Below are 13,632 nucleotides of genomic sequence, written 5' to 3' on the forward strand. Positions count from 1 at the left end.
GCATGATCTCTACCACTGAAAGTACCTGTTATTTAAGAGTCGTCAGTTACCTGAAAAGCTGTCTTAAAAGCCACAAGCTATAGAGGTGCCTGGATAGTTCAGGTGGTTGAGTGTTCGACTGGATTTTGGCTCAGGTCATGATCCCAGGGTTGTGGGACTGAGCCCCGAATCAAGTTCCATGCTAAACACAGAGCCTGCTTGGGAGTCTCTCTCTTTCTCTCTCTCCCTCTCTCCGCTCCTCTCCCCTGCTCACACTCTTTCTCTGTCTCTCTCTCTCTCTAAAAAAAAAAAAAAAAAAGCCACAAGCTATGTGACTGCTGTGGTAAGCAGGGTAATAGTACTCTAAAAATGTCCATGCCTCATCCTCAGAACCTGTGAATATATTATATTATAAGGCAAGGAAGAATTAAAGTTGCAGACAGAAGTGAGGTTGCTAATGAGCTGTCTGAAAAATAGAAAGATTATCCAGGACTACTTGGGTGGGCCCAATGAAATCACAAGGATCATTAAAAGTGGAAGAAGTTAGCAGAAGAGTCAGTATCAAATGACGTGATGTAAGAAAGACTTAAGCAGCCATTGCTGGCTTTGAAGATGGAAGAGGAGCCCACAAGCCAAGGAATGCAGGTGGCCTCTAGAAGTTGGAAAAGGTAAGAAAATAGACGTCCTCAGAGCCTCCAGAGGGGCACGGCTATGCTGACACCTTGATTTTAACCCAGTGAGACCCATTTTAGATTTCTGACCTCCAAAACCAAAAGATAATAAATACGTGTGGTTTAGACCCTTAGGTCTCTGGCAATTTGTAGCAGCGGCAATAAAAACTAGTACAGCTACACTTCCAGTTTCTGCTTCTGCAGGTAAGAAGCCAAGAAGCTGCCACAACATCCTAACAAGAAGTAAAAAGCTGAGCAAACTTCCAGGATATATAAGAGACATGAGGACACAAAGCAAACCACCATCTCAATGACTGAAAAGACCTACAGCAAAATACAGAGATAACAATTTACTGAACTAGAGGCTGATAAGTGGAAACTGCCTGCCTCAGGAACCAGTGCTGGGGAAAGAAAAATCTGAACTGTAACTGACATGTTGCTGGAGGCTCAGTGTGGACAAATCTGAGAGATAAAAACCCAAGGAAGATCCAGCCATCAGGAGACCCCAGGACTTTGTGAGATTTCCCTCTAGAAGTTTGACCAGGTTCCTATAGTGAATGTCTAATAAAAATGCCCTTATGCTTCGAGCAGGGGTCGGGGAGGAAGAGAAACCATTCTGAAATATGCCAGAGCACTCAGTTCTTCCTAACAAGACCTGATCTCGGTAGAAACCAGTAAAGCAGAGCCTAAGCTGCTGGGATATTATCATCGTGTACCAATAGGCCAAAAAGACAATTTAAAAAGACAGGACAAGCACCAAAACCAGGCAGGGATGTTAGAATGATCAGGCCAGTAATTTAAAATGGTATGATTAATATGCTAAGGGCTCCAATGGGTAAAGTAGACAGCATGTAAGAACAGATGGGTGATGTAAGCAGAAAGATGAAAATCCTCAGAAGGAACCAAAAAGAAATGCCAGAGATCAAAAACAACTTAACATAAAGAGTGCCTTTGATGGGATTACTAATAGACTGGACACAGTCTGTGCTTAAGGATACCTCAACAGAGACCTCCACAACTGAAAAGGCAAAGAGAACAAATACTGGAAAACAACAACAACAACAAGGCAAAACAAAACAAAACACTATAACAGACCATGTAAGGACTGTAAGACAGCGACAAAAGATGTAACATATACATAGAGGGAGTACTGGAAGAAAAGAGAGAAAGGAATAGAAGAAATCGTGCTCAAAGAATGATGACTGAGCATTACCTCAAATTAATGTCAGACACCAAAAGGCAGATCCAGGAAGCTCAGAGGACCCCTAGAAGGACAGCTGCCCTAAAAACTACACCCAGGCATATACTTTGAAATTAGAGAAAAAATCTTGGAAGAAGCTGTGGGAGGGGGTGGAGGGAAAGCTTACCTGCAGGGGAACAAAAATAAGAATTACATGCAACTTCTCTTCAGAAACCATGCAAGCAAGAAGAGAGTGGAGTAAAATATATAAAGTGCAGGCCCTCATTTGATTGTGCTTCATAGATACTGAGTTTTTTCCAAATCAAAGGTTTGTGGCCACCCTGCATAGAGCGAGTCTATTGGTGCTATTTTCCCAGCAGTAGTTATTCATTTCATGTCTCTGGGTCACATTTTGGTAATTCTTGCAGCATTTCTAACTTTTTCATTATTATTATATTTGTTATGGCGATCTATGATCAGTAATTTTTTTTTTTTTTTTATCTGGGTCGGGGGGAGGTGGGGCCGAGGGAGAGAGAAAATCCCAAGCAGGCTCCACACTCAGTGCAGAGCCCGATGTGGAGCTTGATCCCACGACTCTGGAATCCTGATCTGAGACAAAATCAAAAATTGGTGCTCAAACAACTGAGCCACCCAGGGGCCCCATGATCTGTGATCAGTAATCTTTGATGTTACTATGGCAATTGTTTTGGGGTACCCCAAACCATGGACATAGAAGACAGCAAACTTAACTGACCAATGTTGTATGTGTTCTGATTCCTCTACTGACTGGCCTTGGCCTCCCTATTTGCTGAGACTCTCTCCTTGGGCCTCCCTATTTGCTGAGACATAAGAATATTAAAATTATGCCAATTAATAACCCTGCAATGACCTCTAAGTGTTCAAATGAAAGGACGAGCCACACATCTCTCATTTTAAAAGCTGGAAATAATTAAGATGAGTGAGGAGGCCTGTCAAAAGCTGACAAAGGCTGAAAGCTGGGCCTCTTACACCAAACAGTGAGCCAAAGAAAGGCAAAGTTCTAGAAGGAAATTAAAGTGCTATTCCAGTGAACATGTGAATGATAAGAGAGCAAAACAGCCTTATTGCTGATATGGAAAAAGTTTTAGTCTGGATAGAAGATCAAACCAGCCACAACATTCCCTTAAGCCAAAGACTAATCCAGAGCAAGGCATTAACTGTCTTCAAGTCTGTGAAGGCTGACAGTTGAGGAAGCTACAGAAGGAAAGTTTGAAGCTAGCAGAGGATGGTTCATAAGGTTTAAGGAAAGAGGGCAGCCTATGACCCTGCAGAGGCCAAACTGGTGGCGGACCTTCTCGAGGGGCAAAGACGTATCTTGTACTCAATAATGCAGATTATTACTTTACACCACACATCTATCCAGCCTCAAGGTCTGAGGGTGGCCTCATCGGATGAACTATCAGTATCCTGACTGTAACAAATCTTGGTGCTTGTATCCTTTATTTCTTCTTTGCAACACTGAGCTTTTTGTCTGTGATCATTAATTAATAAAGAATCCACGTTTTAAAAAATGTTTATTTATTTATTTATTTTGAAAGACAGGCAGAGAGAGAAAGAGAGAGATTGAATCCCAAGCAAGTTACATGCTGTCAGCACAGAGCCCAATGTGGGTCTTACTCTTATGAAATGTGAGATCGTGACCTGAGCCGAAATCAATAGGGCACTTAAATGACTGAGCCACCCAGGTGCCCCAAACATCCACAATTTTTATTTTTTTGATTTTTTTTCAAGTTTAGTCAACCTCTTCTTTATTTTTTTTAATATATGAAATTTATTATCAAATTGGTTTCCATACAACACCCAGTGCTCATCCCAAAAGATGCCCTCCTCAATACCCATCACCTCCCCTCCCCTCCCTCCCACCCCCCCAACAACCCTCAGTTTGTTCTCAGTTTTTAAGAGTCTCTTATGCTTCGGCTCTCTCCCACTCTAACCTCTTTTTTTTTTCCTTCCCCTCCTCCATGGGTTTTTGTTAAGTTTCTCAGGATCCATATAAGAGTGAAACCATATGGTATCTGTCTTTCTCTGTATGGCTTATTTCACTTAGCATCACACTCTCCAGTTCCATCCACGTTGCTACAAAGGGCCATATTTCATTCTTTCTCATTGCCACGTGGTACTCCATTGTGTATATAAACCACAACTTCTTTATCCATTCATCAGTTGATGGACATTTAGGCTCTTTCCATAATTTGGCTATTGTTGAGACTGCTGCTATAAACATTGGGGTGCAAGTGCCCCTATGCATCAGTACTCCTGTATCCCTTGGGTAAATTCCTAGCAGTGCTACTGCTGGGTCATAGGGTAGGTCTATTTTTAATTTTCTGAGGAACCTCCACACTGTTTTCCAGAGTGGCTGCACCAGCTTGCATTCCCACCAACAGTGCAATAGGGTTCCTGTTTCTCCACATCCTCTCCAGCATCTATAGTCTCCTGATTTACTCATTTTGGCCACTCTGACTGGCGTGAGATGATATCTGAGTGTGGTTTTGATTTGTATTTCCCTGATGAGGAGCGACGTTGGGCATCTTTTCATGTGCCTGTTGGCCATCTGAAACATCCACGATTTTTAAAGAATCAAGTCTATAGACAGATTATGTTTCCTGTCGAATTACTGCCATGGATTAATATTCCCACTGTTTTCATTGTTCCCGCTAGAGTTGAGAGATTACAGCAAATTATATGATGGCATAGGAGAGTTTCCAAGTGGCTGGTTTCAGCTCATTGTTAATATACTTTCCTTCCTCTTTTTCACTGACATGCTGATCTACTGGATTCATAGAGGCCTTTGTCATAGACTTGTGTTTAGTCACGTACACAAACCTCACCATCTCTGGCAGAGTCCTACTCCATTTGTAAGTCACGGCTTCCTTCAGAGTCTACCTCGCCATATATATATACCCTTTTATCTTTCTGTTATACAAGTAGGTTTATTTAAGTTTGCACCTCTTCGTCAATATCTGACGTGGGTTCCTAAATGGCAGAGAGAGTAGAGCCAGTTAGCAAGTTCATGAGACCTGCTAGAATCTTGATGCTTCCACGAGGTGACCTCAGGAGACTCATTGTAATGTTATTTTGAATCCGTTTTCATCAACACCATGATGGGCATAATAATGTTTCCTAGGCGGGGTTTTTGTATGAGTCGTGGGAGATTAAGGAGTACTTGACGTGGAATAAGAGTTCAGTAAGTCACGGAACATCACGGTATCCTTTTTATTAACAGAAGTAACGTGTGTGTTGCCTCAAAAAATCATCGCGTGAACTGAAACAGATCCAGGTTTTATTTTAGGTTACAAGTCAGCCATGATTTTTTTTTTCCACTTGCTAGTTTCCCCTTTCAATGTCTCCTTCCTCTTCCAGCATGCAGAGACACTGGAAGAGTATGTCTCACCTCACTCACCAGCCCTTGAGTCTGTTGGCTGGGCTCCCTCACTCCCACTGCTGGGAGACAGGCTTCAGTCCAAGTGCTCCTTCGCTCTGGTGCCTCCTTGCCCAACGGTCACCAGGCGGCTCGCCCGGTGGCCCTCTCAGGGCTGACACTGCCAACTGGACCCTTGTCTTCCCCTGGGTCAATGCTGGTAACCCGTTCCTCACCTTGTTCATCTGTTGGACCTCAGAGCTGTTTGTGATGCTTGGATCGCTGCCTTTCCTGCTGTTGTCAGAAGTCTGGCCCTCGCCACATCTCATCTGTTTCCAGCCGCCTCGCCTTGGATCCACAGCCAGATGTTCCGGTCTGTCCTTTTCCCCAGCCCCACACTGAGGAACTCCATAGCACTGGATAAACCCCACAGTACTGGTTTCACTAAGCCTCTATCTAGTTACAATCCATGAAATACCGTATGCAATTTTAACAAAAGAAGCTCACCTTAGTCTCAGTCACTAAAACGGCTCGAGGAAATATTTCTCTATTTGTGTATTTCCATTCTGTATTACAGCTTTCTTCCCTAATATAGTGCGTGGCTGTAAAGGAGTGGGTACAAATGTGGTCCAATTTATTTTTTCATGCAATAAATATGGATTTAATGTTTTATTATAAATTGCTGCTAGTGTAAAAATTTACCTCTTATAATAGCATACTTTATTATTTTTGAAGTTGCCAAGGTGATCTTTTATTTTATATAGTTGATAACTTTATTTTGCAATTGACAGAAATAATTTCAAACTAGAATAGGCCTTCTCCACAAAGCAAATAAATAGTATTTTCAAGTGAATAAAAAGAAAGAATAGGCCTCAAATAAAAGTGGAATAATAGAGAGGATCATGTTTCAATTTTATAGTCTTTCTGTCCACGAACAACATTTGACTTGTAACCTTCTTTTTATGTTCACCATCTGCATACCGCTACGATACAGGAAATGTGAGATGGGTCCAGGTTGTTTGGATCTATAATATTAAGTATGAACATAACATCTAAATAGAATGAGCCCGGTCTGGGGCAGTGGACTAGAAGTCATATAATTTCTATCTCCCAGTCACCATTCATTTGTTATGTCCTTGAGCAAATCATTTAACCTTTCTCTGCCTCGGACTTTTCTAAGAAGTAGGATATACCTATTCCCATCATAGGCGTTCGTAGAAAAAAAAAAATCAGAATTAAAACTGTCTGGCATTTTTCACAAAAGGGCTTTGGAATAAAATAATTCCCGGGTAGTAATTTGCAAACAAGCTCTATCTACCTCGGCCACCACCTCTATATATGCAGATTCCTTGTTAACCTCAAGAGAGGGAGACAGACACATAACTCTTGCTGGGAGCCCAGACTAATATAATAATAACAACATCTATCAAGCACTTACTATGTGTCAGGCGCTGCTCTAAGTGCTTTACACATATTACTCTATTAATCCTCACGCTAACCATAAGAGGCAGACACTCTTGTTAGTTCAGTTGAGGAAGGTTAGTTAGGTAGTTGAGGGAAAGCAGACACTAGGAGGTTAAATACATTGCCCGAGAGTATACCATTGGCATGGAGTGGAGCCATGCTTAACTCTGTGGTCTGAGGGACAGTTGGCCCCATCCTAGAAGGCATAGCCACCCTCACTCCATTGGGCTCTGTTGGCCTGAAAAACTGAGAACTGTTCAGGGGGAAAATGAATTCCAATGGAAGAGACGACCAAGGAGCAGATTTGGATCAAAACTCAATATTGGCATAAAGAGATGATTTTTTTTAATTTTTTAAAGTTTTTTGAAAATGTATTTATGAGAGCAAGAGAGACAGAGCACAAGAAAAGGAAGGGCAGAGAGAGAGGGAGACACAGAATCCGAAGCAGGCTCCATCCAGGCTCTGAGCTGTCAGCACAGAGCCTGATGTGGGGCTCGAACCCACAAGCTGGAAGATCATGACCTGAGCTAAGTTGGATGCTTAACCAACACTCAAGCACCTCAATGAGTTTTTTCTTTTTTAACATCAGGATGCCTGTAACTGGGAATACCCTTTAGACCGGTCAGCCATTCAGTCAGTCAATAATTACTGAACACCTACTTGGTTCCAGATAGTGTTGTTACCAATAAAGATATCAGTGAACAAGAAATCTAGGGTCCCTATCTTCAAAACAATTTTCCTATAGGAAACATGGCCAGAAAGCAGTGTAATGCATTCCCTATAATCTCCTTAACTAGGACATAGCTATTTGATTTCTCACATTTTCTCTTATTGGGGTTGAAAAGGAGGAAATACACAAATAATAAACAGGTAAACAAATCAATAGCTAGCATCATTTCAGATATGAAAAATTATTATGAGAAAGAAAGGGAAAGGGCTTGTTCCTGAGTCCTAGAAAGCAGACAAGAGAGTAAAATTAAAGGAAGAGTTTTTTGGAAACACATCAAACACCATTAGAATGTAATTTCTGTAATAGTGGTATGAATGACAGGGAGTTTTCCTACCTGAGTTGCTATGGGAGGCAGCAGAAACAGCAGTCTAAGCTACAAGCTGGATCGGTCTTCATATTTTCATTCGTATTGGAGAATAGTCACTGTTCTTATCCTAACAGAAAGAGAAGAAAAGAACAAGAATGAGGAATTCACCAGAGAAATTAAATATACTGATAAATATGAAACAACAAACATGAAAATAAGTCTCAATGTGATTAAAGAGCAAATCAAAACTGCACTTAGGTTTTGCCTCTTCTTAGCTCCATATGGATTGTTTATTTTTAATGTTTATTTATTTTTGGGAAAGACAGAGTCACAGCGCAAGCAGCAGAAGGGGCAGAGAGAGAGGGAGACAGAATCTGATCCAGGCTCTGAGCTGTCAGCACAGAACCTGATGTGGGGCTTGAACCCACAAACCGTGAAATCATGACATGAGCCGAAGTCGGATGCTTAACCAACTGAACCACCCAGGCGCCCCCATATGGATTGTTTAAAATATAATATCCAATGTTGGGAAGAGATGTGGAAAATCATAAATTATTCTACTGAATAACAACTTCTGGAGCGCTTATGTGTCCTGGGTATTTTGCTAGGCAGTAGGGATACATGCAGTTATTCTATAAACACTTACAGACCATCTATTGTGTATGAGGTGGTTTGCTGAGGATTGGGGGCTCCTGTGGACAGGACAGATATGCTTCCGGCCCTCATGCAGCTTACATGCTAGCGGAGGAGACAGACATTTAACACATACACACACACACACACACACACACACACACATATAAATTAGTGAAATCTGCTATAAAGAGATATTGTGTCTCCTATAGGAGTTAACCTAGTTAGGGCAGGAGAATTTTCCTTTGACGAATTAACATTTGATCTGAACGCTAAAAGATGAGTAGACATCAGTAGGGCAAAGAGGTGGGGAAAGCACATTCCAAGCAAAATCCACAACATGAACAAAAACATGAGGTAAGGAGGAACAAGTGTGTTTGAGAAACTAAAAGAAAAATCAGTGTGCCTGGAGTGGGGTGGGGGGAGGGGAGGAGTGAGAGGCCAAGAAAGGAATAGCAGGGATGAGTTGGAAAGACAAAAAGGGAGCAGACTGTAGGGAAATGAGAAGGTGCTGCAGAGACAAAGAAGACAATGTAGACATTGGCATGACCAGAAATAATGACAACAAATGCAGAAGAGGTCTGCCTGTGAAGAACCAACATTCTTGTGGGAGAAACAGGTGTTGTCAAATATAATTGGGGGAAATACAAATTGGCATAGAAAAATTTTGTTGGGCAATTAGGCAAAATCTCTAAATCTAAAATCATTTGCATCCAGCAACCCTTCATATCTATAGAAATCCTGGCATATGTGCAATGATGTTAATATTATTGAAAAGTAGATTCAGTGTAAATGACTATCAAAAGGATATCAAATTAATATAACATAATATGACCATAAAATGAAATACAATGCAGCTATTATAAAAGAATGAGATGAATCTGCATATATTATCCTGTAAGGATATTTTTTAAAGTAGCAAAATTTGGTGCTGTAAGGTATATTTCTCCCGATATTCTTTTTTTTTAAGTTTATTATTTATTTTGAGAGAGACAGAGACAGAGAGAGCAGGGGAGGGGCAAAGAGCAGGAGAGAGAGATAATCTCAAGCAAACTGCACTGTCAGCACAGAGCCCAACATGGGGCTTGAACTCACAAACCACGAGATTATGACCTGAGCCAAAACCAAGAGGCAGACGCTTAATCCACTGAGCCACCCAGGCACCCCATCCCCATTTTCTTAAATAAACTAACATATATACATAAACACACACACATATCAGGGGGCTTTATACTTTAAATACTCCTATCTTGCTAGATTTCATTATAATTATTTATAAAAATGTAATGTGTATCAGTAAAGATACTGAAACACATAGTGTATGTATAAAAGATATTTTTAAGGGGAACACACATTTTTTTAATGTTCATTTATTTTTGAGAGAGAGACAGAGCATGAGTGGAGGAGGGACAGAGAGAGAGGGAGACACAGAATTGGAAGCAGGCTCCAGGCTCCGAGCTGTCAGCACAGAGCCCGACATGGGGCTCGAAATCATGAACCGTGAGATCATGACCCGAGTTGAAGTCGGGCGCTCAACCGACTGAGCCACCCAGGAGCCCCGGAACACACATTTTTATAATAAAAGAATGTAAGTGGACAGACATAAAGTTAGATGCTTGCCATTTTTGGTCAGCACACACCTCCATTAAAAATTAATGCCAATTAGTAGACCACGTAATCAAATCAAGTTAACACGGCTAGAGAACAAATTCTGTTTCCAAGTTTTTACATGATTTGTTGTTGTTTATTTTATTGGTGTCTGTTTATTGCCAACACAATATGACATATTTGTAGGTACTAATGTTTCTATTTGTTTAGACCCTCTAAACCCTTGCACAATGATTGGTTCATCATAAGCATCCAATAAATGATTGCAAATTCTAAGACTCTCATAAAAGCTGACTTCTGATCCTTTAAACTCAAGAAATCAGCCTCGAAAAATGACAAATGCCTGAGGCCATTATGAGAAAGAGACAATCCCATGTCCAAGATTCCCAATTTGCTATCTAAAGAGAACATTCAAACTGACTGCTAACAAAAATGATCATAGCTGCAACTCAGTCTGATCGCTGAAATGGTATTTCTCCAGACATCACAGAAGACTTCCTTTAAGGATAATGTCACAGCCGACTAAGATCTCATCAAGGACCTCTAATGCCCATTAAAATCATTTTAAATGCTCTCAGCTGAAGCCAGCAGAGCATCATTTAATTATGCAGGATTTCTGATTGCTTATCATCCACCCTTTTCTCATTCAGCTCTTTGCCCCTTGTGCATCTCCTCTGCGGAGAGTCCCCATCGATCTGAACAGCAGCTTCTGTTAAGGAAGATGTGAGCCAGGAAAAGAGGGGAGAGGATCAGAGTCTGAAAAAAATTAGTAAAAAAGGTCTTTTTTCTAAATTTGTTTTCTAAATTTCTATAACATTGCCTCATTCACCAACTTGCTTATGTGATAGTCAGCCATCTTACAAATTTTAAAGCTCACTTCTTTTCCTAACAGATAGCAAATGTTAATATATATCAAGCAAATGAGACTTATAAAATAGTTGTCTGTTTGGGAATTAAAAGGAAATGTCCCAGAGATTACTGATTAAACAGGATTTAGAGACACAGTGGAAAACAATTTTACAGTCATTTTGCACAGAATGGAATGAGAAGTTACTTTCTCAAATTTTCATAGGAAATATATCTTATCTTTGGACATGAAAGACAGTAACTGCATTGTGAAACAATAACATATTCTTTGGTGATAACCTTGAATTATGTGATTTAAGACTTCTCTAACGATGCTAAACGAAAGCTTAAGTCAATACTCATCCACTCTGGTTTTAGTCTTACAGGTTCTATGAGGATTCCAAACTTCAACAGTATTAGCATTTTGAGATGAAGTAATTCAGTAAGTGTGTGTGTGTGTGTGTGTGTGTGTGTGTGTGTGTGTTATTCCTTTAAACAGCCACCCACAAAAATGATAATTGTTCTTTAGACTATAAAGGACCTAAGACGTGATGTGATACGGTGTGCGTTTCCTCTCCATAAAGCAATAAGAGATAACTATGGACAAGCCAATTCAGATAACTTTTCAAGGAAACACATTAACTCTGTTTTCAGTAAAGTTCCATTGGAAGTCATTGACAATTGATATTTGACAACCTGAAAGCATTTCCTGATTTGGAGCAGGTGCAGGTTTCAATAGACATGCTCCACAGACGGAACAACAAAGGCCTCCTTGATGTGATTACACTTATTATTCCGTGATTGCTACTTCCTGATCAGGGATACATTCAGTCATTAAAAAAAAAAAGTACTATAGAATTACCCATGGATTATGCATAAAATTGTTGGGAAAGGGGAAGGGCGCAAGAGAAGGCTCTCAAATATTTTCAGTTGATTCAGGGTGAATGACAGCTCCAGGTGGAATTCTGTACAACAGAGGACCATGATTAATATATTGTGTTTATTTAAAAGAAAGTGGAAACGTGGAGTGGAGCAGAATATTTCTGAAGACATTGTTTGAGGGAAGGATAAATTGGTGTAAAATATGAGGCCCTCGTTATTTGAATACACATCATTTAAAGAATGAGACGTCGATAGATGACTCCAGTAAGGGTAGTATTCAATTCTGCTGTGAACCTAAAACTGCTCTAAAAATAAAGTCTATTAAAAAAATAAATTAGTCAAGGTGGTGCAAAAAAGGGCAAATTATAAAACAAGATGTACCATATGACTCCACTGTAAATACACACACATATACACACGAAAATCACATTATAGACACCAAAATAAGATATAGAGGTGATAAGATTAGGGATACATTTTACTTCCTACTCTTCCTAATTTCCTAGAATACTTTCATTAAATTTTTTTAAATAAAAAAATGTATCAAAGTGAGTTGCTACAAAACTTTCTAATTAATGCCCACATCTTTTATGACTCCTATAAGCTATGAAATATGTGTATTCTCCCCGTCTTTTTGCTGGTTCTCTCTCTCTCTTTTTTTTTTTTTTTTGTTTTTTGGCTCCTCATTGCTTCTTTAGGATGACTGAGACCAATACAGTAAGCATTTTAACGTTTACAGAGCCATCTAATACTTTCTTGTTTTCGGAACCCAAAAGAACCAGAAACATTCCTAGAATTATGGGTAGGAAATAAGAAGTGGCAAGTCACTAAGTAAGGGGCAGTTCATTCTCTTTCATTTTAGTCATGTAGCATTACCTGAGACAGCAATTTACTTTTGCAAGGGGTCATTAAATGAATGTCATCAATTTACAAGTGATGTCACACAGTGATTCGGAGAACTCTGTTGTTAGCCACAGGCCTGTAACAAATAGTGGGTCTGCATTATTCTCCTCCTCTTCAACCAGTGGCATATTTATAACATCTTATTTTTGCAAATGGCTGCTCTCTTTCTCATTTATGAGCATAACACAAGCCAACATATATTATAGTTCTTCGGGAGCAACACATGAGGTATTTGTCCTTGAATTTCCTCTATCTCTTCAGCAAACACAGAGGGATTTGAATGCAACTAGTCTGTTATCTAGTATACATCGAGGATTTTTGTTTTGCTTTGCTCTTGTTTTTACTTCCATTTTTGGATTTTGTGTTAAATAGCGTTTAAACTACCTGAATCTATAGCTGCATTTTTTCATGTAGAATACCTTTCCCTCGTATTCAGAGCTTCTCAACTACCTGCCGCATGAGTGAGCAACCAGTAAAGCTGGATCAAAACTACCAATTATTTCCTTGAAGTCTTAAGATTTCTGCCATAGTCTCTACCCCATTACTGCCAAGGGAAGTCCACACTTACCTTCCTGGTATTCAATTTTTTTTCCATCCACAGAGTTCCTTTACACCCAAATACCCCACTGCTCCACAATTAGGTATTTCCTCTCTCGAAGAGCCTGACTATATACTTTGTCATCAACACGATATCCACATTCCATCCTCTGACTTTACTTATGGACAGATCTCCTCCTGAAAGTCTGCTCGCCCTCTCCGCACAACGTTGAGTGAAATATTCCTATGGCCATGGCAATGAAGCTGAGCCTTGATCCCAAATCCTGAATAAAGTATCTTCCCCGGACACAACAGCTTGCTAACAAAGACAAAGTTCAGGCTAGGGGCATTCTGGTAATTGAGTTTTTACACTTTGAGAAATGCTTAATATGAGCAACATTAATATATGATCTTTGAAAAAGACAGAATACGGATTTTGAGATCATAAATCACTTTTCGTTCTCTGACATTGTATCTGTGAGTGTTTAAAATCCC

The 13,632-nt window shown here is 40.0% G+C and overlaps 1 pseudogene; it reads left to right on the forward strand.

The window, feature by feature from the left end:
* The first annotated feature begins 2,784 nt into the window (after nt 1-2,784).
* Nucleotides 2,785-4,833, forward strand: LOC109275587 (lathosterol oxidase-like; annotated as a pseudogene).
* The last annotated feature ends 8,799 nt before the right edge of the window (nt 4,834-13,632 follow it).

Source organism: Panthera pardus, unplaced genomic scaffold (genome assembly GCF_024362965.1).
Source record: "Panthera pardus isolate Hobbes unplaced genomic scaffold, ASM2436296v1 HiC_scaffold_15, whole genome shotgun sequence".
NCBI lineage: Eukaryota > Metazoa > Chordata > Mammalia > Carnivora > Felidae > Panthera > Panthera pardus.